Raw genomic sequence first — 27,693 nt, 5'->3', positions numbered from 1 at the left:
GTGGAAGATATGAGATGGGTGGATTGAAACATGGCTCTTGTAGGTCCTTCTGTCCCTCTCATGTTGTGCTTATCCTCCTCTTACTGACCCGTAAAACAAAATTTCCATTTTTTTGTATCCTTTCTCTTTTTTTTTACAACAACTAGTCTGCCTCCAAGGAGGTTTTCATCCTAGTTGCCTGCCCTGGGTGCCTCAAAAGAAGCTTTCACCTAGAGATATTTTTATTTTTCCTCTTTTTTTAAAACACCCTTGGGCCGCCTCAAGAGGTTTTAAACCCAATAGTGGGAATCAGGTGCCTCATGGAGGTTTTCACTTGAGACTCTTTATTTTTTTATCTCTTTTTATTTTTTTTCTCTTAAGGGACTTGGTGGGGTGGAAGGTGAGAATTTCTCTACCACCATCACTGTCTTGCTGATGTTAATGATGAATTCTTGCTTTGACAAGGGCTTCTTTTAGATATTTAATCTATACCCATTGACAAGAAAAGGGATAGCCTCTGCATCAATGGTTCTTATCTGTAAAACACCATTGTCATGACACTTTTCTACTACATAAGGCCCTAACCATCTAGTCATTAACTTACCTTTAAAATCATTGTACCGAGAATCATAAAATAAAACCCAATCACCTTCTTGAAACTGTTTGTCTTTTATATTCTTGTCATGCCAGATTTTCCTTTGAACTTGAGTCACCTCTGTGTGCAAGAGGGCCTGCATCCTAAATTCATCTAGCCCATTTAGCTGGAGAAATCTTTCTTGTTGTGCCCTGGTGATATCCAGATCGAGTTGTGCTGCCATCCTTAAGGTGTTGTATTAAAATTCAATGGACAACAGGGATTTCTTCCCATAGACCAGCTCATAAGGGGTGAATCCAGTGATGGTCTTCCGGGTGGTATTGTAGGCCCAGGTGACCTCAACTAATCTGTTTTCCCAATTCTTTCTGCTGCTGCTAATCACTTTGGTCAGAATGCCTTCTAGTGCTTTGTTGGTTACTCCACTTGCCCATTACCTTGTGAGTGGCAAGGTGTGGATGTTCTATGCTTGACCTTGTGCTGGCTTAACAAATTTTCAATCATGTGAGATGTAAATTGACTGCCTTGATTGGTGACCAATTCTCTAGGGTACCAAAACTTATAAAACACATTTTCCCTTAAGAATTCAACCACCTTTTCTTCTGTTGCTGCTGTGATAGCTTTGGCTTTGGACCACTTGGTTAAGTAGTCAGTGAACACAATGATGTACTGCTTCTGTTTGGATGGAGGATCAATGGGCGCGATGAAATCCATGCCCCACTTGTCAAATGTCTCGAAAGTCACTTGAGGTGGCAGAGGAATTTCATCCCTTGGGGTAGGTTTCCCCATCCTTTGGCACCGATCACACTAACTGGTATACCTCCTCACATCTTGGTGAAGATTGGGCCAGTAATAACCTACTTGTAGTACCTTGAATGCTGTTATTTTGGCTGTAAAGTTACCTCCACAAGGCCCATCATGACAGGTCAAAAGGATGTCGAAGACTTCCTCCTCCCTGACACATCTTAGAATTTTATCTAGGCCTAGATTGAAGAGATTGCCGCCAATCCAAGTGAATGGGGTGCTCTTCCTTATGATCTTTCTCTTTTCCTTGGAGGACAAGTTTGGTGGAAACTGTGCAGACACCAAGTATTTTGCTATGTCAACAAACCATGGAGAGAGAACTGAAATGGCAAGTAAGTGTTCATATGGTAATTGATCATCAACCATTCCTTCCTCCTCTGCAGGAAAAGCCAATCTGGATAAAAAATCTACAACAACATTCTCCTTGCCAGGCTTACCAATAATAGTTAAATCAAACTGTTGTAATAAAAGTAGCCATCTAATAATTTGAGCATTTACATCATGTTTATTCTGTTGGCATTATGACATAGGATTGGCACTATGACACAGGTGTTGTTCTTGATGGCAACTCACTCAAATGACAAATCACAGTTCAGGCTCTCAGAATCAAGGAAAAGGAGGTATACGCAGGTTCCCTTTGACGGAGATGCGTATACACGCGGGATAGCCGATACAAAGGCGCGTATGCGTATGCACGCACTTTCATGCAAGGAAAAGCGCGTACATGTGGGAAAACTTGTTTTTAGTCCATGGTATTTAGTCCTTGGTATTTGGACCTATGGTTTTGGACCATGGTATCTCGTTCGAAGTGTTGAACCCAGGTATTGAGTCCCAAGTATTGGCTCTAAGTGGTTTTGGACCATGGTATTGAGTAAGGCCTAAGACTATAAAAGGGGAAGGAGATCATTAGGCAAGGGCACTTAAGGATTGAATATCTTATGAAGAAAAAAGATCTAGAATACTGGTAATTGGGTTATGGTGCATAGCTGGATATGAATTAAGGAGGAACCTGAGTGCAAGGAGAAGGATAAGTTCTATTGATGGGTCAAGATCTTAAGGCTTGAAGAGAAGTATCTTTGTGTGATTTTTATCTGTAATATTTGGTGCATGACTTGATCTATAAATATGATAATCTGGGTGTAATTGATGTCTAAATATTTGTAAAGGGTAAATTATCTTTTATAGATTTGTACGCAGGTTTCACACAGAAAAGGTGCGTATACACGCTGGTTCGGTAATTCAAAATAGCGTATACGCAGGTTTGACTTAACACATAAGCATATGCACGCAGGTTCTACATATTGAAGTAGCGTACGTCTCATAAAATATGTTTTAGCTACTTCTGTTTATTGCAACAGTGTTCTGGGTTCAGGATTGGTTTCTGGTTACTGTTATTGTATTCTGGTTACAGCTTTCAAAGAAGTGATTGGTTGATTCAATTTTGGTTGGTGCAAAGGAGATTGGTTGATGCAGATGTGTTTGATGTTTGATTTAAGTTATTGATGGATCCAGTCTGAAAATTTATGAAATGTGGTCCCTGAAAGAAAAGAGAAGGTTGTAGCCTTCTGTAGGTCAACACCTACGTACTAGTACATCGGCTAGTACAAGAGCTAAGGGGGTTGTAGCTCCCTTCCAAGAGAAGCTGGAGAACGAGAGAAGGTTGTAGCCTTCTGCAGGTAGAAGCTTGCGTACTGGTATAAGACTGCACCAATACAGAAACATTGTAAAAATAAGTTTCTAATTAAAAGAAGATAGAGACGAATTGCAGCAGGTGGTTTTCACCCACATTAGGTTTCCACCTTATATCTTGTGTTCTTGTGCGTGACTATCTGCTCTGTTTTACTGTTCCTGGTTATTGTTTGTATGGCTCTGATGCACATATTAATGATCAACATCTGAAGAATAAATTAAATTATAAGTCTGTAGGTTATACGCTAGTTTCCTTCACTGTAGTTGCATATATACGCAGTTTTCACTAACTGAAGTAGCGTATACAAACTGATTGTGAAATGAAAAATAATTGACTTGATAATACTGATTCACCCCCCCTCTCAGTATTATTTCCAACAATTAGTATCATAGCAGGTCCTTCTGAAGGAGCTTGATCGCTTGAAGGAAGATCCATCATCATGAGCAATTACGAAAAAGAGGCTTCTATCAGGCCACCAATATTTGATGGGAGCAACTTCATCTATTGGAAGGTAAGAATCACAGCCTATGTTCAGTCTCTTGGTAAAAAAGTTTGGGATATCGTGGAAGGAGGATACCCATTTCCATCAACAACTCCTATAAATACGATTGGTAAAAAGCAGTATGAAACAAATGCAAAGGCTGTCAATACTTTATTGGGAAGTTTATCTCAATCAGAATTCGTCAAGGTGATGTAGCTTAAAACCGCCAAAGAAATATGGGACAAGATCGTTCTGAGCTATGAAGAAGACGACTAGGTAAAACGTGCAAAACTACAATCTCTTAGAATTCAATATGAAACTCTCAGAATGCACAATGATGAAAGTGTGGCTAATTATTTCTTACGTATAGATGAGATTGTTAATCGCATGAAAAACTTGGGTGAAGAGATAAAAGAAGTTACTTTGGTAGAAAAGGTTCTAAGGTCTTTATCTTCTAAGTTTGAATCAAAAGTCTCTGCCATAGAAGAAAAGCAGAATCTTCAAAGTATTACCATGTCACAGTTGCACGAAATCCTAACAGCTTTCGAAATGAGAAAAGGGGGTCCATCAGACATGAGAGAAGCCGCATTCAAAGGAGAATACAATGAGCATACGTCAGAAGGAGAGGAAGAATCAAACTTTGTCAAAAACCTTCAAAGGGGTTCTGGAAGATTAAGAGGTAAGCTACATTTTAAATGCTTTGCTTGTGGAAGAGTCGGTCACTATGTAGCCAAATGTCCTCACAAAGATAAGCTTGATAAAGGTAAGGAACCGATTAAATGGAATAGAAAACAGAGTATAAATAAGAAGAGCTATTATACACATGAAGACAATGATGGACTTTCAAATAGTGATGAAGATGAACATGGAAATGATTATAGACTTTTGATGGCTTTTGAAGACGATGATTTCTTGGATGCTATAGATGAAGATGATCTCTATGAAGAAATTTCTAAACTTAAAATTTGTTTAGAAGAAAAGAGTATGATTATAGATACTCTGACATTCCAACTTGCTAAAAGGGAAAAACATAATGAAAAGTTAGAATGTGAAATTGTGGGACTTAGAAAAGATATTGAGAAGACAAAAGCTCTTAATCTTAGATTTGCTAAAGGATCTGAAACTTTAGATGAGATTATCAAAGTGCAGCGTTCTCCTCTAATAAAGACAGGTCTTGGATATACTAAAGAAGCATCTCAAGCACAAAGGCCATCCACCTCCAAGAGTTATCTTGATGCAGCAAGGAGAAGTGAATAGGTTGACAATCAACAACAAAGGTATAAAGCAGATCACCAGGTAAATCGGGGTCAATATACTTCAAGGATGAACATAGATCACCAAGTAAATCAGGGTCAATCTACTTCAAGGATGAAAAGAAGCTACAACCAACCGCAAGTAAATCATTCTCAATTTTCCTCAACAATGAATTTCAATGAAAACTACAATCACTTGGATGGTAGATTTGATAATCACAAGAATTTCTTCAATGGCCAATGTTTTTCATGTCATAACTTTGGACACAAAGTTGCTCAATGTGTTGCCTACAAGACCATCATGACTTGAGAAACTCGAAATCAAAGGAGCATGACTGGGATCATGCAGAGGACCTACAATAACTTTTTTGCTCTTGAGAATGAAATAGAATGCTCTATTTGCAACAACTTCAGTCATGAAGATTCTGAATGCAGGAGTAGGTTCCAACAAACATCTTAGAAGGAGCAAGCTTCGTTGGGTCCCAAAACATGGAGAAAAAAAGAACCACAACCTGAAAGATGTGGTATAGACTTATATGCGGAAGGAGAGGAAAATTAGTGGTGCATCGACAGTGGATGCTCGAAACATATGACAGGTGATAAAGAAAAACTTCAGTAATATAGTGCCTTAGAAAAGGAAAGGAAGGTCTCATTTGGAAATGACACCCCTGCTCTCATAAAAGGTAAAGGCTCTGTTCTTTTAAAAGAAAAGGTCAAAGCTGGAAATGTTATGTATGTTGATGGCTTAAAGCATAATCTATTGAGTGTTAGTCAAATGTGTGATCAAGGAAATGAGGTAGTCTTTCGATCAAATGGATGTATTGTTCGTGAGCTTGATATAGGAGAAACAGTGATCAAAGGCATAAGAACTCCAAATAATTTATACATACTCAAGGGAGGATAGAAACAATGCTATCTAAGCAAAAGCGATGAACATTGGCTATGGCAAAGAAGATTGGGGCATCTGAGCTTCCCTCAGATAAGGAAAGCATGAAAATATCAAGTTGTTCGCGATCTTCCAGACATTAGGATACCAGACAATACAATATGCAAATCATGTCAGTTTGGTAAGCAAACCAGAACTAATTTTCCTGAAAAGGAAGGATCAGCGAGTAAGCCACTTGAACTTGTCCATACTGATTTATGTGGTCCATCAAGGAAAAAGTCACCTCGTGGAGAAGAATACTTTATATTGTTCATTGATGACATTTCCAGGATGTGTTGGATAGGACTTTTGAAGCACAAAGATGAAGCTTTCGAAAAATTCAAAGCTTTCAAAGCCTTGGTTGAAAATGAATCAGATCGAAAAATCAAATGCCTCACGTCTGATCGAGGAGGGGAATTTACCTCAGATGAATTTTTCGATTTTTGTGAAGAACATGGAATAAGAAGGGAATTCTCTACTGCAATGACTCCTAAGAAAAATGGAGTGGTAGAAAGAATGAACAAAATGGTTCAACAAATGGCTCGTGCTATGCTTGATGAGTCTGGAACTCCTGCAACCTTCTGGGATGAAGTTGCATTTGCTGCCGTTACCATTCTCAACAAAACAAACGTCCGGGTAAACAACACTCAAACTCCTCATGAACTTTGGTATGGTAAGACTCCTACGGTGAAATAATTCAAAGTTTTTGGAAGCAAATGTTACATCAAAAGGACTGATGAAAAGCTTGGCAAGTTTGAACCTAGGGCACATGAAGGCATTCTCCTTGGTTACTCTTCCCGAAGTAAGGGATATAAGTGTTACAATAAAAGACTTGGAAAAATTGTTGAAAGTACTGATGTGGTGATTGATGAAGCAGGCAACAATCCAAAGCAGGTAAAATCCGAATATTTTGAAGATGAAGAGGAATATCCTTCAACATCAAATCAGACTAATGATGAAGAAGAAACCTATGAGGCACTAGAAGAACAGATAAGGATAGAAGATAAGACTCCATCCAGGTACGTCCAGAAGAACCATCCAGAGACTCAAATTTTGGGGCAGAAAGAGGCAGGTGTACAAACAAGAAGAACTATTACAAAAGCTTCAAGCTACCTAGCATTGCTCTCCTCCATTGAACCATGAAATGTTAGTGAAGCATGCAAAGAATGCTGGGTCAAGGCCATGAATGAAGAACTTGAGTAGATTGAAAAGAATAACAATTGGGAGTTGGTTCCTAGACCAAATGATAAGAATGTCATAGGGACAAAATGGATATTCAAAAACAAGCTGAATGAAAATTGAGATGTTATTAGAAACAAGGCCAGACTTGTTTGTAAAGGGTATGCTCAACAAGAAGGTATAGACTTTGAAGAAACTTTTGCACCAGTTGCCAGACTTGAAGCAATAAGGATGTTTGTTGCTCTTTCTAGCTTTCAGAAGTTCAAAGTATATCAAATGGACGTAAAATATGCCTTTCTGAATGGAGACTTGGAAGAAGAAGTGTATATTGAGCAACCAGATGGGTTTATCCTTGGAAATGATCCAAAACTTGTATGCAGACTCAAAAAGGCTCTCTATGGCCTTAAACAGGCTCCAAGGGCTTGGTATTATCGTTTGGAAAAGTACCTCCATCAACAAGGTTTTTCAAAAGGATCAACAAATAGAAATCTATATATAAAAATTGACAATTATAAGTTGTTAATACTTGTTGTGTATGTTGATGATATAATCTTTGGTAGCAATGAAGAAGACATGAGTCAAAACTTTGCCTTGGTGATGCAAAAAGAATTTGAAATGTCCCTGCTTGGTGATCTCACATGCTTTCTTGGTTTAAAAGTCCAGCAAAACAAAGACGGTATCTTTCTATCGCAAACCAAGTACCTCAAGCAGATCTTGAAGAAATATGGCATGGAAGAGTCGAAACCAGTATGTACCCTTATGGTAACAGGATGGAGCCTCAGTGCAAATGATGAATCAACAACAGTACATCAACCAACCTATAGATCCATGATTGGTAGCCTACTCTATCTAACAGGTACCCGACTAGACATCATGCATGCAATTGGAATAGTCGGAAGATTTTAGGCAAATCCAAAGGAAACTCATCTTCAGGCAGTTAAAAGAATCTTCAAGTATCTTCAAGGAACTCAAAACTATGGCTTATGGTATCCTAGAGATACTGATCTCACACTTCATGCATATACAGATGTAGATTGGGCAGGAAGCATGGATGACAGAAAAAGCACTAGTGGTGGTGCATTCTTTATGGGATCCAGATTAGTGTCTTGGTTCAGCAAGAAAAAAAGTTCAATTGGTTTATCTACAGTTGAAGAAGAATATGTGGCTGCTGCATCTTGCTGCACACAACTCCTTTGGATGATGCAAACATTGCAAGACATTCAAATCACGTGTACTCCACCTATCTCCATTTTATGTGATAATACAAGTGAAATCAGTATTTCAAAGAATCCAGTCATGCATTCGAAGACCAAGCACATACCTATCAAATATCATTTTCTTCGAGAACAAGTGCTTGAACAAAAGGTCAAATTGGAGTATGTTCCCTCTAAGGAACAGGTTGCTGATATATTCACCAAACCTCTGCCCAGGGAGACATTTGAATACCTCAGACAGAAGTTGGGAGTAGTTGATTCATCATCTTTCTGTTGAAATTATCTGGTTCAAAGAACAGTGGTTGTACGCGAGTTTCATGAAGCGTATCTGCGTACATACGCCAATTTCTGTGGATACAGCCGCATATATGTTGGTTTGAAGACAAGCAGTGGGCTAGACTCAGGATGAAAGGAGTCTAATATGGGTCTGACAGAGACCATCTGGCATAGGTTCAGGGGGAGCATATACTTCTAATAATGCATTGTTGGCATTATCTTAGAAAATTTTTTGTTTCAGGTGGAACAGGTGCAGAGGGAGATCATGGTTGCCGGTCTGAATGATGATTGACAGATGCTGCTGATGTTAGTTACTGATGACTATCATAGTCTTGTCTTAGATATTTTGTCTCTATGTCATGTATATCTTTTATTATCAAGGTCATGTAACGGCTATTTTGGTTTCCCCACTATGCCTGGGATGGATGATGTAATATTCTTGTTTGTCATGTGTAAACTTTTGGTGTATCCCCACTTGGTTGGGTGGATGAGTCAATATTGGTATATCCCCACTTGGTTGGGAGATGGATGTATGTATGAGTCTTTGGTGATAGGAAGGTCATTTAGGATGTATAGAGTCATGTTCCTTCTTGTAGAACATCGTTTGGAGACCTTGCCTACAGTCAGGGGGAGCATGGAAAACACAGCCGAGCAGAGATTTCAGCATGTACTCAAGGGGAGCATAACCCTTTGCCCTTGATGACAAAGGGGGTGAATGAATTTGACTGACTTGGGGTTGCCATCAAGTCCAAAGGGGGAGATTGTTGGCATTATGACACAAGATTGGCACTATGACACAAGTGTTGTTCTTGATGGCAACTCACTCAAAAGGAGGTATAAGCAAGTTCCCTTTGACGGAGACGTGTATACACGCGGGATAGCCGATACAAAGGCGCATATACGTATGCACACACTTTCATGCAAGGAAAAGCGCGTACATGTGGGAAAACTTGTTTTTAGTCCATGGTATTTAGTCCTTGGTATTTGGACCTATGGTTTTGGACCATGGTATCTCGTTCGAAGTGTTGAACCCCGGTATTGAGTCCCAAGTATTGGCTCTAAGTGGTTTTGGACCATGGTATTGAGTAAGGCCTAAGACTATAAAAGGGGAAGGAGATCATTAGGCAAGGGCACTTAAGGATTGAATATCTTATGAAGAGAAAAGATCTAGAATACTGGTAATTGGGTTATGGTGCATAGCTGGATCTGAATTAAGGAGGAACCTGAGCGCAAGGAGAAGGATAAGTTCTATTGATGGGTCAAGATCTTAAGGCTTGAAGAGAAGTATCTTTGTGTGATTTTGATCTGTTATATTTGGCACATGACTTGATCTATAAATCTGATAATCTGGGTGTAACTGATGTCTGAATATTTGTAAAGGGTAAATTATCTTTTATAGATCTGTACGTAGGTTCCGCACAGAAAAGGCGCGTATACACGCTGGTTCGGTAATTCAAAATAGCGTATATGCAGGTTTGAATTAACACAGAAGCGTATGCACGCAGGTTCTACATATTGAAGTAGCGTACGTCTCATAAAATATGTTTTAGCTACTTCTGTTTATTGCAACATTTTTCTGGGTTCAGGATTGGTTTCTGGTTACTGTTACTATATTCTGGTTACAGCTTTCAGAGAAGTGATTGGTTGATTCAATTTTGGTTGGTGCAAAGGAGATTGGTTGATGCAGATGTATTTGATGTTTGATTGAAGTTATTGATGGATCCAGTCTGAAAATTTATGAAGCGTGGTCCCTGAAAGAAAAGAGAAGGTTGTAACCTTCTGTAGGTCAGCACCTACGTACTAGTACATCAGCTAGTACAAGAGCTAAGGGGGTTGTATCTCCCTTCCAGGAGAAGCTGGAGAACAAGAGAAGGTTGTAGCCTTTTTCAGGTAGAAGCCTACGTAATGGTATAAGACTGCACTAGTACAGAAACATTGTAAAAAGAAGTTTCTAATTAAAAGAGGATAGAGACGAATTGCAGCAGGTGGTTTTCACCCACATTGGGTTTCCACCTTATATCTTGTGTTCTTGTGTGTGACTGTCTGCTCTGTTTTACTGTTTCTGGTTACTGTTTTTATGGTTCTGATGCACATATTAATGATCAACATCTGAAGAATAAATTAAATTATAAGTCTGTCGGTTATACACTGGTTTCCTTAACTGTAGTTGCGTATATACGCAGTTTTCACTAACTGAAGTAGTGTATACAAACTCATTGTGAAATGAAAATAATTTACTTGATAATACTGATTCACCCCCCCTCTCAGTATTATTTCCAACATATTTATCAAGTATTTAATTGTAGCATGATCAGTATGTACGAATGTTTGGTAACCGGTAATGTAATGCCTAAATTTATTCAATGAATGCACAACAACTAGGAGCTCTTTTTCAGTCACTGTGTAGTTCAGCTCAGATTTTGACATATTCTTACTGATGAAGTAAATGACATAAGGTAGCGTCATCTATCTAGCCTACAGCTTCTCCTATGGATTTGTGAGAGGCATCGACATGTATATGGAAAGGAAGAGCCCGATTTGGGCCTCAGAGAATAGGTGCAGTAGTCAACTTGTCCTTTAGGGTCTCCAAGGCTTCTTGACAACTTTCTGACCATAAGAATTCAGAGTCTTTGGCCAATAACCCAAATAAAGGAGAAGTTAACTTGCTGAAATATTTTATAAATATCCTATAGTATCTAGCTAAACCTAGAAAGATTCGGACATCCCTATGCTTTTGTAGAGTTGGGACCCTTTTGCCGATGGCTATCTTATTTGGGTCTACTTGCAGCCCTTCCTGGGATATTGAGTGACCTAGAACAATCCCTGCAATCAACAAGAACTCACATTTTTTGGGAGTAAGAGATAAGTTCATTTCAATGCATTTGTTCAACACCTTACCCAGGTTAGAGAGAGCCTCCTGGAAATCACACCCATAGGGTGTAAAGTCATCCATATAAATTTCTACTGCATCATGGACTAGCTCGACAAAGATACTCAGGACTGCCCTCTGGAAGTGGAAGGGGCATTGCATAGACCAAAAGTAAGGAGTCTATAAGCGAAAGTACCCCAAGGACAAGTGAAGGTGGTTTTATCTTGGTCCTTTGGGCTAATCTGGATTTGATTGTACCCTCTAAACCCATCTAATAAAGATAAAATCTTTTTCTCTCCCAGGCTATCTAACACTTGGTCAATGAAAGGTAGAGGGAAATGGTCCTTCTCTGTTGCTTTGTTTAACTCTCAGTAATAAACACAAATCCTCCACTTTCCATTTTTCTTTGGAACCAACACCAAAGGAGACACCCACTCACTGTTTGAGATAGGGTAGATGAATCTTGCATCCAAAAACTTTTGCAATTCTTATTTGACTATATATTTGAGAGCTGGATTCATTCTCCTTGGGGGTTGTTAGACTGGTTTGCAACCTTCTTTGATATAAATGTGGTGAGTACACACCAAGGGGTGCACTCCCTTCATCTCTTTGTAATTCCAAGCAAAGGCATCCAAATGCTTCCTTAGCATGTTACATAACTCTTCTTCTTGGTGTACATAAAGAGATGGGTTGATTTTGAGAGTTCTTTCAGGGCCGAATTCTATTGTCTTAACACGAGTAGGGTTTGAATCAGCTAAGCATAGATCAATCCAATGGTTTCTCTTGGTTTCTTTCACTACTTCTCCTAGAGATAAGGTGTTGGCAGTTGGATTTTGGAGGATGTGTTCAATCAAATCATCTTCATCAAGCTGTCCTCCTCCCATGGCAGTTTATAGGGTATAGAGTTGGGTGGAGTAGACTTCATCTTCTTCATCCTCTTCTAGCCATAAAGGTAAATCATGTTCTAACGATGAATGAGAAGGCGGGTACAAGACCAACTTCTTGGATAGATGACCATTTTTAATAGTCATGTTTACAGCCCTACAGCTGATGTAAGCATCAATAGTGGCTAACCAAGGTCTCCCAAGTATGAGAGGATAACCATTAAACTTGGTCTTAGGCTGGAGAACTAGGAAGTCTGCAGGGTACTCCCAGGAGTCAATGGAGACCATCACATCCTCAACAATCCCCTCAGAGGCTACTGTGGATTGGTCTGCAAGCTGCAAGACTATTGTGGTCTTTCTTAATGAACCCTGGATATTCAACTTGAGCATGGTGTCCTCAGTCATTACATTAATGGCATCCCAAAGATCAATCAAGGTATGGGGGACAATGGTGCCATTGATGTGCATATCTACTACAGGGCTTCTAGGGTCTAAATACTTTGGGCAAATTACATGCCCCAACATGAACTTAGATATCTTTCCAATGACATTAATGGTAGGGGTGTCTCTTTTTCGCCTCCCTGGATGTTTGAAACACTTCTCTTTAATCAATTTTTTGTAAATAGGTACATCCTTAATGACTTGGAGAAGTAGAATTTCGACACATAGATTTTTCAATTCACCCAGAAGTTCGTTCTCTTCTGGGGTAGGCTGGACTGGATGAGTTAATATTTTAGGAAAGGGTGGTGGGTTCACTCTAGGCATACTTTCCTCTCTTTCCTCCTCATTCTCCCTGGGTGGAGATGGAGGTTGGTTATCCAGGAGTACTCTCCTAGACCTCATGTTGATTTCCTAAATTTCCACAACATAAGCAGGGTAGGATGTCTCTCCATTGTAGACCTGTTGTGCCTGTCTGTTGTTTGGGTAGGAATCTGAGGTTGTTTAGGTGGAGCAGGGTGTGAAAGATATGGTTGAGTAGGAGGTGAAGGAAATAAAGCTGGAGCATTGTTGTATGGGGGCCTCCACCTCTGGGGTGGTACATTCCACTGGGGTTGTGGAGGAGTATATGGCTGAAATGGCTGGTTGGTCGGCTGGGAATGGTATAGAGGTGCAAAAGACTAGGGAGAAGGTGTAGACCAAGAGGGATGAGCAGGGGGCCCCCAAGAGGGAACATATGTGTTTTGGTTAGGGTTGTAATATGCATAGGATGACCCTTGCATGGCCTGCTGGTATGGTAAAGGCCCATGAGGCCTCCTCTGATTTATGCAGCAGAGCTGTTCAGTCACCCCTTCAGTTCCCTAACACACAACTTTTAGTCCAGGTAGAGAAGGGAACTTATCTGTGGAGTGGTTTTCTTCACATACCGAGCAAATTTCTATAAGGTTTAATGGACATTAATTCCATGGGTTCCTCCTTGTGCATCTAGGGAAAAAGATGGCTAATGATTTCTTTGCTTCCTCCTACTTCCTCTTGATTTGCATATTGTCCATCTGTGGGGAAAGGTTTTGCAACATTTCACTCTTAAAATATTCCAACATGTTTCCAATTTTGCCTTTTATATATGTGTTGGAAGAGGATGAGCTAGCCACTGTTTGACTACCCCTACCCTTTTTCCTAGCTGCCCTAGAATGTTTTTAAAGACGATCTTGATATCTTCATAGGGTAGCTGGTAGATGTCCCCTCTTGATAGCAGGTTTAGGGTATCCAGAATATCTTCCCTGACCCCCCTGAGAAGGACTAGCTTATGTGACTCAGGATCAAGTGTGCACCTACCCCTTTTGTAGCTAAGCCGGAATCTTTCCTCATAATCCTCTATGGACTCATCATCCCCCAAGGTCATTCTAAAAATTTCCTTTTTAGTGTCCTTGGATCTGCAGTAGTCCCTATACTTGTTGTTGAAAGCTTGCTGCATCTGATCCCAGGTGGTGATATTATCCCAAGGTAGACCCATGAACCAGCGCAGAGCTGCATCCTTGGAGTGGTGGGAATAATTTCAACTTATGATCATCAATGGTGTAATCATAAGTTCTGCATATGACAACAAATTCAAACAAGAAAGTTTTTGGATCTTCTAAGGTGAGGCCATGGAAGTGAGGAATAGTAGAGGGGCTTATGTTTTTCATCTTAGCATCCCCATTGGTTTCTCTAATGGGAAAATCACCCTCAATTCTTTCTCTTTCTCCCCTTTCATTTCCATTTTTAGCCATTATGTCAGTTGGAATGGGTTCTTCTTCTCCTTCCCCGATAGTCTCTTCAAAAATCTCTGGTTGTTCGCCTAAGGGGTCCTCTAATTCATAGCCACCGAAGACGAGGGAAGGATGGCTGTTTGAACTGGTGGGGGTATTTGGTAGAAATTTTCCTAAGTTATCTCTATTCCTACGAGGCATGAAAGAAGTGTTTCTGTTTTTCTTTTTTTTTTCAAGCTTTAAGACTAATTGCAGAATAGAAAAGACAAACTGAATTGAAACTAACTGCTGAATGAAATCACTTGCAGAATGGAAAGGAAAGAAAACCAACTTACAACTATCTTGCAAAAATGAAACTAATAGCAGAATGAAAGAGATAAGAAATGGAAGAAATAAAGCAGAAATCACATCTACTCAGACACCTCCACAACAATGATGCCAAAAAGTGATGAGCACCAATATTGCAACAAGAATGCTGCAACTCCTGGGGCTACCAACTTTACTTCATCAACCCGAGGTTCATACAAACTTGGAGGTGACAGTGCTGTATACACAAATAGATGCAATGGGTCCACTCTTTGTCACTTCTCAGTTGGCGATAGACCACTAGGGTTTCTCAAACCAACCTTCTATTGATTTAGAAGAAGTTTGATTACCAATGGAGAAAGGGGAATTTTACCCTAATTGAGAGAATTGAAATGTTACCTACTCCAGTAATGAAAGACTGAAATAAATGCTTGAAAAACACCACTCAACTAGCTATTGTTCAGATATATTTCTTCAAAAGAATTCTAAGCTAACACATGTGAAACCCTAACTAACCCAAGCATGAAATATGATCTAATCAAACACTTAATTGTTGTGCATATGAATAAGCAGAACAACTTTTTTCTTTTTTTGTCTTTTTGTAAAAACATGAATTCTAATTCTTCTTGATTGTATGGCAGGTGGTTTAGGTGTGGAGAGAGATGGTTGTGAAGGGTCATATGGCTTGAGAGGCAAGCAGGGTCCTTCTCCCATCCTTCATGATGCATTTCTCACAAATCGGCCTCAAAACAGGGCACTACAGGTCGTCCTACAGGATGTCTACAGGATATCAAAATTCACCTACAGGATCCCCTATATTCTTATAGGAATAGGCTAAAAGCATAAGGAGTGATTTGGACAGTGGTATAGGCTTAGGGAAGGTGAGTCATGGAAGTAATAAGGCAAGGAAGTGGCTAGGACTTCCTCAGAACTCAAACCCAAGTTTGTATGATGGTTGGATTTACTCAACAAGCATGGCAAGTTGTTCTTATGAAATGATAACTCGATTTTTGGACTTAGTGGATTTTGGCGATCATGGATGGGTGAGGTTAGGCTGGGGCTACTGATATGAGGTCTTCTTGCACTATTGAAACTCCTGCAATACACACATCACTGACATTTACCCATAAATCATGTCAAAACAAGAAAGATTTCCAACAACATAAGAAAACAAAATTTCATCATTCATTTTCCTAGTTCATGCATGGAAATGCTTGCAGCCTATTGTGAAACACCATGAAATATAATACAAAGCTGGAGATATCAGAAATAACAACTGCAACCTATCCTTGAAAACTGAAAGATGCTGGCCTAATTAGCAGAAAACCCTAAATTTCATAAGAAATCAGAATTCTGTCTTTTTGGGGCTGAATGGGAGTTTTCCCTCAAACCATGGTCCCTGAAGGGAGGAGTGAGGCAAGATCCACCTATTATCAGCCTTTTTGGTATTCCTTTATCTCTCTAAATCTACTGCTAAAACTATGCACAAATGGAATCAAACTAATCAAATTCACCAATACTTGCAATGAAACAATGCCAAAATCAATTCAATAAGTAATCTATGAAATAACCTAAGCATATAAGTATAGTAAGAGGAACATCTGCTACTAGGGTTGGGCCCTAACCCAAGAGCTTCATCCCTCTTAGTCAACTCAGTGCTGGATCAAGGAAATGCTCATTTTCATTAACATATCAAAAAATACATAACAATGTTTTGCTACAATCCTTCAACTCGAAAGTGCTTAGTTATCTTGCATAAAAAATCCGAATCCCAATGAGGCTCTAGGCCTCCTTATTTATACAACTGAAGTTTCCAACAAATTTCTTAAATCTAGGGAGGCTTGGCTCCCACTCTCAAGATGATCTGGTTCTTAACTATCATTGGCTCGGTTGCCAACGATCTTCATGGCTCGACAACCTGCAACTTCGAGCTAGTGTGATTTGATTGAGGGATATTCAAATGAGTGACGATTTAATGAGGAAGAACCATCTCCTATAATCTCTCCTTCTTGTCTCATTCGAGTTCCTACACCTTAATTAGCCATAATTTCCATAATTTTCTCCCAAAAACCTGCAATCAATGCACATTAGACCACTAGACATAACATCTTACTTTTACTCATCTCTTCAAGTAAAATATAATTAAAACATGTAAGGAATTATGAGAAGAGTTGATTTTAGTAAAGCTTGGAGGTGTATTAAGGTCCATATATTTGCCCAATGATGAGCCTCATCACTAGGCCAGTGGATTTACCGTGATCCAAAGTCTAGTTGAGGACCACTAGGCCATGTGTTTGTCATTTCGGAGTTCCACCCCACAACTTCAAATCCATCTGGTAATCCATCTCAACCGAAGTATTAGAACCCAACTCATCAAGGCTATCGGGAAATTGAAAGGCTAGGCTGAAGAACACTGTCACATCTAGAAAAACCCATGCGATGACAGAAAAGGACCGCATGCAATACCATGCATGCCAAATCTAGCAAGGAAAATACACATGGAAATCGATACTTGCAAAGAATCTTGTTGTAGCTGCTTGATCCTTCCTTCCCCTAGTTCATCTTTTCTTCCTCTTGCATTTTTTGACTTTCTTGATCCAATGCCAAAGTGGTCCAAGAAAACTCTAATGTCCAAGAGTGAGAGAGAGAGAGAGAATAACGAGAGATATCCAAAACTAAATTGACAAAAAGGTTACTAACTAATCCTCATAAGCCTTTTTATTAATGAGGCCTCTATTTTCTTCATTTTCCATTATTTTCCTCCAATTTCCTCCTCACATGCAACCTGTGACCTTTCACCTCCCTTTTCTCCTAATTTCCATTATTTTCATAAATAATTGTGCCAAAAATGCCATTTTTCCTTTCCAAAGCCTTAGCCATTGCCTGTGCCAATTTCCTTAGCCATAATAAACCAAATGAAAACCCCTAGGATGTCTTGCCCAACATTCAACTTGGAATAAGTGTCCCAACAAATGTGGTTATTATTTTTAACTTTTATTACATGGAATGTTTGCCAGGGCTGTTACAGAACCCTCTCCCTTGGGGGACAACGTCCTCAGTGTTCAATCACACATATACCTAAGCAAAACTGTTGGAAAGAAGACATATTGCTCATGGAGATTTATAACATATATTGATATAGTATTTAAAATGATCACACTGCTGAATTCCAACCCACATGACAACATAACAACATGATAATATAGTGACATGACAACATAAAAAGATGACACACATACCACTTATTGGATCTTTATAATGTAGAAATTCTCACTATAGATCACCTGATAATGCAATGTAAATAAAGCAAAATACTTGATCTACTTCTACAAACAAACTTGCGGAAGCTTAATCGATTTTGAGCAAGATAAAATAGAACACATATAACAGATGAAGAAGAAATCAATTACACATGAACACAGAAGAATACTCTGGGGAAAGTCCCAGCTAAAACCCCGATTTCTGTATTTTCATACAAGTGGAAATATCTCAGGATTACACAAAGCTTTAGCTCACAAGCTATCCATCTCTCAGTACAATCCCTCACTTCTGCTCATAAACAGAATAGACAACACATATGCCTTTCCTCTACCCTCCAAGCCTCCTATTTCCTTGCATAGTTTCTCCTGGGTCCTCAAGCTACCACCTGTGTGTAATTACCTCACACACTGCTCACTAACCTCTAAAATAACTGCACAATCCTCAAGGAAAGAATTCCTTCTGCATGCAAGAGATATCCTCATGGGAATATTCCTGCAATTGATAGTACATTGTCCCATCCTTTGATCTCAACTGGGTCTCTATCTGAACTGAAATGCATGAGTTATTTATGAGAGAATATTCAGTTATCTGAAGTACACTAGTTGCATGCATACATGCATTGACTATCTGAACTCACAATCAGCTCCACAAACTGTTGGAACTAATCTATCTGGACTTAACTTAGTTAACTGAGCTAACTAATTACAACTCAAAGTACAACTGGTCTTGATCTCCTTAATTAAGGGATAACTTCCTTAATCAAAGGGATAACTGTTGCATGTCTTCACATAGACTTCATGTTTGATTTTCTCCAACTAATTAAATCAAGATGAATTAATTAATTATTTTACAAACAGCTGCTGAGATCAAATTCGAATTTTAATTCTCAATTTTAATTTAGGGACTAATTAAAATTGGAATGTATCCCAAAATGCTATCTATAGCAATGCTATTTTTAGCATTTCTTGTTGCTATTTTAAACACTCCCTCTCAACAAGAAAGGGATTATCTATCACCCCTATCCTGTCTCTGTGGAACTCGAATTTGCATTTTGACAATGCCTTAGTCAAAATGTCTGCATCCTGCTCCTCGGTCAAAACATACTGCAACAACATGATCCTCTTCACCACACAGTCTCGAAGATGATGATACCGGATATTGATGTGCTTGGACCTATCATGAAATACTGGATTCTCAGAGAGTTTGATACAACTCTGATTACCGCAATAGATCACAGTTGGATCCATCCTCTGATCAAACAACCCAACTAGAATTTTCCACATCCAAATGGCCTCACATCCTGCTTGGCTTGCAGCCATGTATTTAGCCTTTGTTGAGCTAAGTGAAACTGACCTTTGTTTCTTGCTGTACCAAGAAACTGCAGTTGAACCAAGGTTGAAAATTCCTCCTGAAGTGCTCTTCCGATCTGATGGACTCCCTACCCAATCTGCATTTGTGAAGCCCTGAAGCTTCACTCCGTCTGTTCGTTTGTACCATAATCCATATTGAGATGTGCCTCTGAGGTATCTCAGCACATGCTTAGCTACCTTCCAAAACAACTTGGTAGGCTGAGCCATATCTTGACTCAGCTGGTTCACCGCAAAGCACAAATCTGGTCACGTGTTCACTAAATACATCAATAAACCCACAAGCTGCCAATACACAGTAGCAGCTACTACCTCACCTGAAGTAGCATCCTCCTTCCTCCAGTTACCTGCTAGAGGAGTCTGCATGGGCTTGCACTTATCCATGTGGAATCTCCTGAGTATCTCATTGGAATACTTGCCTTGAGACAGAAACACTTCCCCAACCTTCTACCACACTTCCATGCCTAGAAAGTAGTGCATGAGACCCATGTCTTTCATCTCAAACTCTCTTGCAAGATCCTCCTTGCAAGACTTGATCAAATGATCATCACCTGTTAATATTAGATCATCAACATAAAGAAAAATGATCAATGGCTTACCTTCTACCATGATGTGGTACATGTTCACATTCGCTTCACTCTTTGTGAAACCCAACCTGGTGAAATAGCTGTTGATCCTGGTGTAGCAAGCACGAGGTGCTTGCTTCAGCCCGTACAAAGCTCTCTTGAGTCGGCACACATGTGACTCACGATCGAAGGTCTCAAATCCTTCCGGCTGCTCTATGTACACCTCTTCCTCAATATTTCCATTGAGGAATGCAGTCTTCACATCCATCGGATGGATCTTCCAACCCACCTGTGCTGATAGTGCCAACATCAATCTGATAGATGAGTACCTTGCTACAGGAGCAAAAGTCTCATCATAGTCGATCCCCTCGACCTGTGAGAAACCACAGGCAACAAACCTTGCCTTATGTTTCTCCACACTACCATAAGCTTCTTGCTTTACCTTGTAAAGCCAACGGGAAATCACCACTGACTTGTTCTCCTGTCTTGGAACAACATCCCAAACACTATTCCGAACTACAGAGTCATACTCCTCTACCATAGCATCAACCCAAACTGGTTACTGCACTGCTTCCTCGAAGGAAGATGATTTGGTCTCTATACATTCCCCAACAAGGGCCATGTAACCAGTGTACCGCTCAGTGACCTCCTCTATTTGCGCTGGGAAGATGGCCCTTCCACATTCTCTCTCGCATCCATCAACAATCTGTCAGCTTCCCTTGAGTGTTTCCACCCATCTCTGGAAGACTCTGCATGAGTGGATGTCTCCACTCCTGGATCCTCTGCATGCGGCTCCTCCGCATCAGTTTGAGGCTCCTCCTCCTTAGGAACCAAACGTTCCTCCTCTGCATGCAACTTGAGCTCCCTCTCAAGGTAAACTCGCATGGCCTTCAACTCATTGAACTTAAGATCTCTGCGAACCACTGTCCTCTGACTGGTAGGAAAATACACCCGATAGTTGTGGGGAGTATCAGTGCACCCCACAAGAATCCCCAACTTTGTTGTTGGCTCTAGCTTCTTCTGGGCATCTTTGGTCACATGGAAAAATACCGATGAGCCAAAGATCCTAAAGTGACTCACATCTGGTCTCTTCCTGGAGAAAGCCTCCTCTGGTGTCTTCATCCTAAGTATGCGATGCAGGCTTTTATTCTGCAAGTATACTACTGTATTGCATGCCTCAACCCACAAATGAAGTGGTAGGCCTTGGTCATGCAGCATCGCCCGAGATTCTCCCACAATCGTTCTGTTCTTCCTTTCAGCCACCCCATTCTGCTGTGGGTTATGGGGTGCCATCAACTCCCGTTTAATTCCTTCTGCTAAACAGAAGTCCTTAAACTCTTGAGATACATACTCTCCACCATTGTCGCTTTGCAAGGATTTGATATTCCTTCCTGATTCTTTCTCAACCAAGGTTTTGAACTCACAAAACCTTGAGAAGGTTTGATCCTTCTTCTTCATGAAATAGATCCAACATCTACGAGAATAATCATCAATGAAAATAACATAGTACCTTTGTTTAGCGGTGGAGGCTGTCGAGAATGGTCCACACACATCTGTATGAACTTGCTCCAAGATTGCTTTAGCTCGAATGTCTCGATCATGAAAGGAAGATTTTGCATACTTACTGTTGATCAGTAAAAAGGGTCTTTTTCACCTCTATTTACCCTACATTAATTATCAATCCAGGTACGATTTGTTATCTCAAAGAGTGTACTCAGTTTGAGGCGGTCACTTGTCAAGAGTAATGCTAGTAGTACAGTGCTTTTTCAAAAGTAAATAAACACTGGAAACAAACTCTAAATGTAATGGCAAGAACTTGAAATGCTTGTAACTAAATCATTCATTTAAGAAACTACAACACTTCATCAGTCAAGGGTGCAGTAATGATAACTCTTCCCTTTGTAAACTGATGTAATTGAAAAGCAATCAAGTAAAAGATCATCAATCTGGGAACCAGACAACAATAGTCAATGTTCACTACAGTTTCAGATCATTCTGTTCACACCAAAACAATTACTTGAAATGAGAATTCAAATGATAGGAAATGGAACAACAACTGAACAACAAAGCTTTAACCTATAGGAATGAATGAAGCAGTAGTCGTAATCTACAGGAATTAAGAAACAATCTTTACCTCAGAAATGATTTGAACAGCAAACTGAAAATGGAACAGCAAACTAAAGTGAGTTATGAAATATTGAACAGCAACCCGAATCAAATGTAAACGCACAACAAACTAAATCGAATGTTACACACAACACATCTATACTGAGGGAAGCAGTAATCTGAGTTTCGGCATAACAATTATTGATTACGGTTATGAAGAAACAACAATTGATGTTACCATGGAACAACAATCCCAATGAACAACAATCACTCTTAGAGGTAAACCGTAGATAAATAGGCAATAGTATCGATCTATAAATACACAGCACTGTTACTCTGTAAACGAACAATAATGGTAATTTGTAAGGAACAACAATGTTATACAATAATATCAATCTGTGAAGGAACGGTAATGCAATATAAATTCAGAATGAACAACATAACATTCCAGTTGCAGAGGATAACCTTACTATTCAAATATGAATGAAATATAACAGAGCCAATACATGAAATAATAAGGAACAACAGATTACTGAACAAAAAAAATAAAAGAAATCAAATCGCACACGACTTGGAATTGGAAAATAATGGTACAGGAAGCAAGTGATCCACCAGGGCCGAGCCCTTAGCCTCCAGGGATGCACTGCTGTAATTACTCCAGAATCAAAGACGGAACAGAAACAGAGTTTATGTATTAATCATGAAATAGAGTTACAATAATCGCTCTTTAAAGAGAGTCGATGAGCAAATTTTAAGTTGCAACAGTGAATTTCATAAAACAACAATAATCTGCCCTTTGGGCTAGCAACACTGTCCCTTTTTATAGCAGCCAAGTGGAAATACCAAAGATACAGATATTATTTAAGGTAGCGATCCCTCAGGATCAAAGGATCCTGAGGGATTCACCATATCGTTATTTCTCAGTTATCTCTTCGTTCTCTTGCGCCGATTTGGTATCTCCTCTTCCTTTTCCTGGCCTATGCGCTCCGATCTGGATTGCCTCGTTTGGATGCGGTTCCCTGTCAAAGGGACAACAATTGATTTCATCTTGTCTTTTCCTTTGGAATGGTGATCTTCCAATTTCTTCCTTTTCTGCATAGGAAAAGGTAATAATTAGTCATTTTACGTTACTCACAAATCTTCTAAACTTTATCATAATCTTTCACCATATGCCCATTTCATAATGTAAAGAAGTTATGAATTAAAGGAAAAGATAACGAAATAAGTGGCAATTACATACCTTTTCTAATGCTCAACACTTACCCAAGGTACAACCTTTGCATGTGTCCACTTGCTCAAGTTTACCCTTGGGAAGTCCGGTAGAAATCTGCTGCATGATCTTCAAGGCCCCATGGTGTAAGTGGCCCAATCTTCTATGCCATAACTCGCCAATATCTTGGCTTTGCACCAACTCTGCTTTGGAACTCAATGCAACACAATCATCTACCTCTAGCTTGTAGAGATTCTTTACTCGAACCCCAATCCTCTTGGTCTGACTTGTGGCGATGTGTCTCAGGAACACCTTTCCTTTACTGAAGACTACATCATAGCCTTTGTCTTCCAACGTTGTGATGGACACCAGGTTCTTCTTCAGTCTAGGCACATACTTTACATCAGTCAGGGTGAGAGGAGCTCCATGCTCCCTCTGAAACACAACCGTGCCTTCACCTGAAACATGGTACTTTCCATCATTGCCCATCTCTATGCGCATCTGGAGGTCCTTCTCCTCCAAGGTACTGAATAAACTCTTGTTGCTGGTCATGTGGAATGAGGCTCCACTGTCCAGGTACCAAACACAACCCACCATCGATGAAACCATGCATGCGATGAGGGTAAAATCCAATTCGAACTGTGAGGCCAGTGCCTCACCATATGATCCTTTTGAGGATCCCTTCTTGGATTTCTTCTGTGGACAATTTGTTGCATAATGGCCCACCTCATGAAAATTAAAGCATCGCACTTTAGATTTGTCAATCTTATTCCAACCATGAGAAGAACTCGATTTGGAATGGGAAGCCTTCCCTTTCCCTTTCCTCGCCTTACTTGCTAAGGCTATATTTTCTTCATCATCATGCTTTGATGAAGAACCATCTCTGGTGCTTCTCCTGATCTCCTCCTGCATTAGATCCGACCACAGTCATTCCCAATTTGGCAGTTTCTCTCTTCCATTCATTGAGCCTTGGTAGCTATCCCAGCTCTTAGGAAGACCGAGGAGAGCAAGGCTCACCATGTCATCATTGGCTGTCGTGATTCCTACACTTCCAAGCTCATCCCTGTAGGTGGTGAGCTTGTTCAAATATGTAGAGATTGTGTCACCCTTTTCACACTTGATTTTTCGAAGCTTATCTTTCAGCGCCAACTTCCTTTGATCGCTGCTGTTCTGATATAGATCCTTCAATGTATTCCACATTGAAAATGGTGTCTCCTTCCCATGGAGACTCGAGACAATATGGTCTGAAACTCCCTCCAGAAGAATCCTCCTTTCTCTCACCACACATTTCTTCCATTCCGCCAATTCTTGGGCATTAGCTGTTGCTGGCTTGGGGACTTCTTGATCAATGAAGTCCTTCAAACCTTTATCCTCTAATACCGCTTCCATGCGATCGTTCCAGGCTATGTAATTCGAGATGCCATCCAGGGCATACTCGAGTCTCAAGCCATTGAATGCCATTGGTGAACTTTGAGATTTGATAAGAAATTGATTTTGTACCTATAATCAAGAACTTCAAACTTTGAACTTCTCCCTTCTTTGTATACTGTTATCTGCATTGATCACCTTTGCTATGATAGAAATTCTCACTGTAGATCACCTGATAATGCAATGTAACTAAAGAAAAATACTTGATCTACTTCTACAAACAAACTTGCAGAAGCTCAATCAATTTTGAGCAAGATCAGATAGAACACATATAATAGATGAAGAAGAAATCAATCACACATGAACACAGAAGAATACTCTGGGGAAAGCCTCAACTAAAAACCCTGGATCTTTGTATTATCATACAAGTGGAAATATCTCAGGATTACACAAAGCTTTAGCTCACAAGCTATCCAACTCTCAGTACAATTCCTCACTTCTGCTCATAGATAGAATAGACAACACATATGCCTTTCCTCTGCCCTCCAAGCCTCCTATTTCCTTGTGTAGTTTCTCCTAGGTCCTCAAGCTGCCACCTATGTGTAATTACCTCACACACTGCTCACTAGCCTCTGAAATAATTGTGCAATCCTCAAGGAAAGAATTCCTTCTGCATGCAAGAGATATCCTCATGGGAATATTCCTGCAACTGATAGTACATTGTCCCGTCCTTTGATCTCAACTGGGTCTCTGTCTGAATTGACATGCATGATTTATTTATGAGAGAATATTTATTTATCTGAAGTACACTAGTTGCACGCATGCATGCATTTACTAATTGAACTCACAACCAGTTCCACAGACTGTTGGAACTAATCTAACTGGACTTAACTCATTTAACTGAGCTAACTAATTACAACTCAAAACACAACTCATCATGATCTCCTTAATTAAGGGATAACTTCCTCAATCAAAGGGATAATTATTACATGTCTTCACATAGACTGAATGTTTGATTTTCTCCAACTAATTATCTCAATATGAATTAATTAATTATTTTACAAACAGATGCTGAGATAAAATTTGAATTTTAATTTAGTGACTAATTAAAATTGGAATGTATCTCGAAATGTTATCTATAGCAATGCTATTTTTAGCATTTCTTGTTGCTATTTTCAACATATAACATATCTCATGGTGGTATTTACATCCATATTCATATGTACATATAGAAACATCACCAAAACATATACCAAATCATATACCAAGACATATACCAAAACACCACACCAAAATTGCTTTGCCTCAACCAAAAAACAAGGAAGGATACATAGCCCACATATGATCCGCCATCTCCCATGTTGCTTCATTGGGCAAAAATTTCTTCCACTGCACTTTAACTTGCTTGATTTCTTGGTTCCAGAGGATGAGCACCATTTTCTGCAATATACACTGAGGCTTCGGCTGGAATTCTCCATCTGGTTCCACCTACAATACAGACTAGTCAATCACATGATCAACATCTATAACAGACTTCTTAAGCAATGAAACATGGAAAACATCATGGAATTTCACTGTCGGAGGCAGTGCAAGTCGATATGATACTGGCCCAATCCTCTCAACAATACTGAAGGATCCACAAAATCATGGTGCCAACTTGGCACATGATCCAATCCGCATGGGGCTCTTCTTTGGTTTGATGTGCAAGTACACCTGTTCCCTAACCTAGAACTCCTTGAGCAACCTGTTAAGATCTGCATAGCTCTTATACCTATCCTATGCTACCTTTAGATTCTTCTTGATCACCTGCATTTCCTATTCCAAGTCCGCTAACATATCTGCTCCAATAAACACCCTGATAACTGGATCACTCCAACTGATGGGAGTATTGCAACTCCGCCCATAGAATGCCATGAAAGGACTCATATCAATGACTCCTGATAACCATTGTTGTATGCGAACTCAACCAAGGGAATATAATTCTCCCACTTTCGCTGTTGATACATCACATACATCCTTAACATGTCCTCAAATATCCTGTTGACCCTCTCTGTCTGTCCATCAGCCTGCAGATGGTAAGCTGTACTGAAGGTCAACTCTGTGCCCAAACTTGCAAACATCTCCTTCCAAAACTTGGAAGTGAACTTTGCATCCCTGTCTGACACAATCTTCTTTGGAACACCATCCAATTTGACCACATCTTTGATGAATACTTGTGCTAAATTGCTAGCTGAGAATGTGGACTTCACTGGGATGAAGTGTGCAACCTTTTTCAACCTGTCCACAATAACCATGATGGAATCATGCTGTATCACTATCCTCAGCAACCTTTTGATTAAGTCCATGGAAAATACTTCCCATTTCCATTATAGAATCACAATCAGTTGTAGAAGTCCACCTAGATCTTTACACTCTACTTTCACACGTTGAAAATCAAAACACCTAGCCATAAACTCTACTACATCCCTCTCCATGTTCGACCAATAATAAAATCTCTTCACTGTTGTTAGTTTCTTCTAATAACCTAGGTGACCCAAATATGGTTTCACATGAAACTCTCACAAGATTACCTTATTAATCTCACTACTATATGACACATATATCATGTCTCTAAATTTGACCAATCCATCTGTTGTAAGACAATAATCCACATCCTGTGCACCTGTACCTATACCACTACTTTTACCTATACCTATACCACTACATATACCTATATCGCTACTTGTACCTATACCTATACTACTACCCATACCTGCACTTGTACTATCACCTGTACTTGTACCAGTACTCTGGTGCAACCTGTGCATAATCTCCATATATCTGACATCCTGCTGACCTGCCTGCAAGATCCTATCTTGTAAGTCTGTCCGATAGGAGTTCATATCTGCTAAGTGATTTACCTGTATCTGCCTGTTAAGAGCATCTACCATCCTATTCTCCTTTCCTTTGATGTACCTGATCTCGAAGTCAAATTCATTGATCATGGCCAACCATCTAGCTTGTCTGACATTAATATTCGGATGGTCAAACAAATACCTCAACCTAATATGATCACTCATCAGTACAAATATCCTACCAAGAAGATAGTGCCTCCACATATTCATTGCATGTATGATTGCTGCTAAATCAAGATCATCTCTCATGTAGTTCTTCTTGTGCTCATTTAGTTTTCGCGAC

This window comes from Pinus tabuliformis, chromosome 9 (genome assembly GCF_031772625.1).
Source record: "Pinus tabuliformis cultivar Carrire ecotype Pingquan chromosome 9, CPIR1, whole genome shotgun sequence".
NCBI lineage: Eukaryota > Viridiplantae > Streptophyta > Pinopsida > Pinales > Pinaceae > Pinus > Pinus tabuliformis.
Note: the sequence above shows the minus strand (reverse complement) of the source record.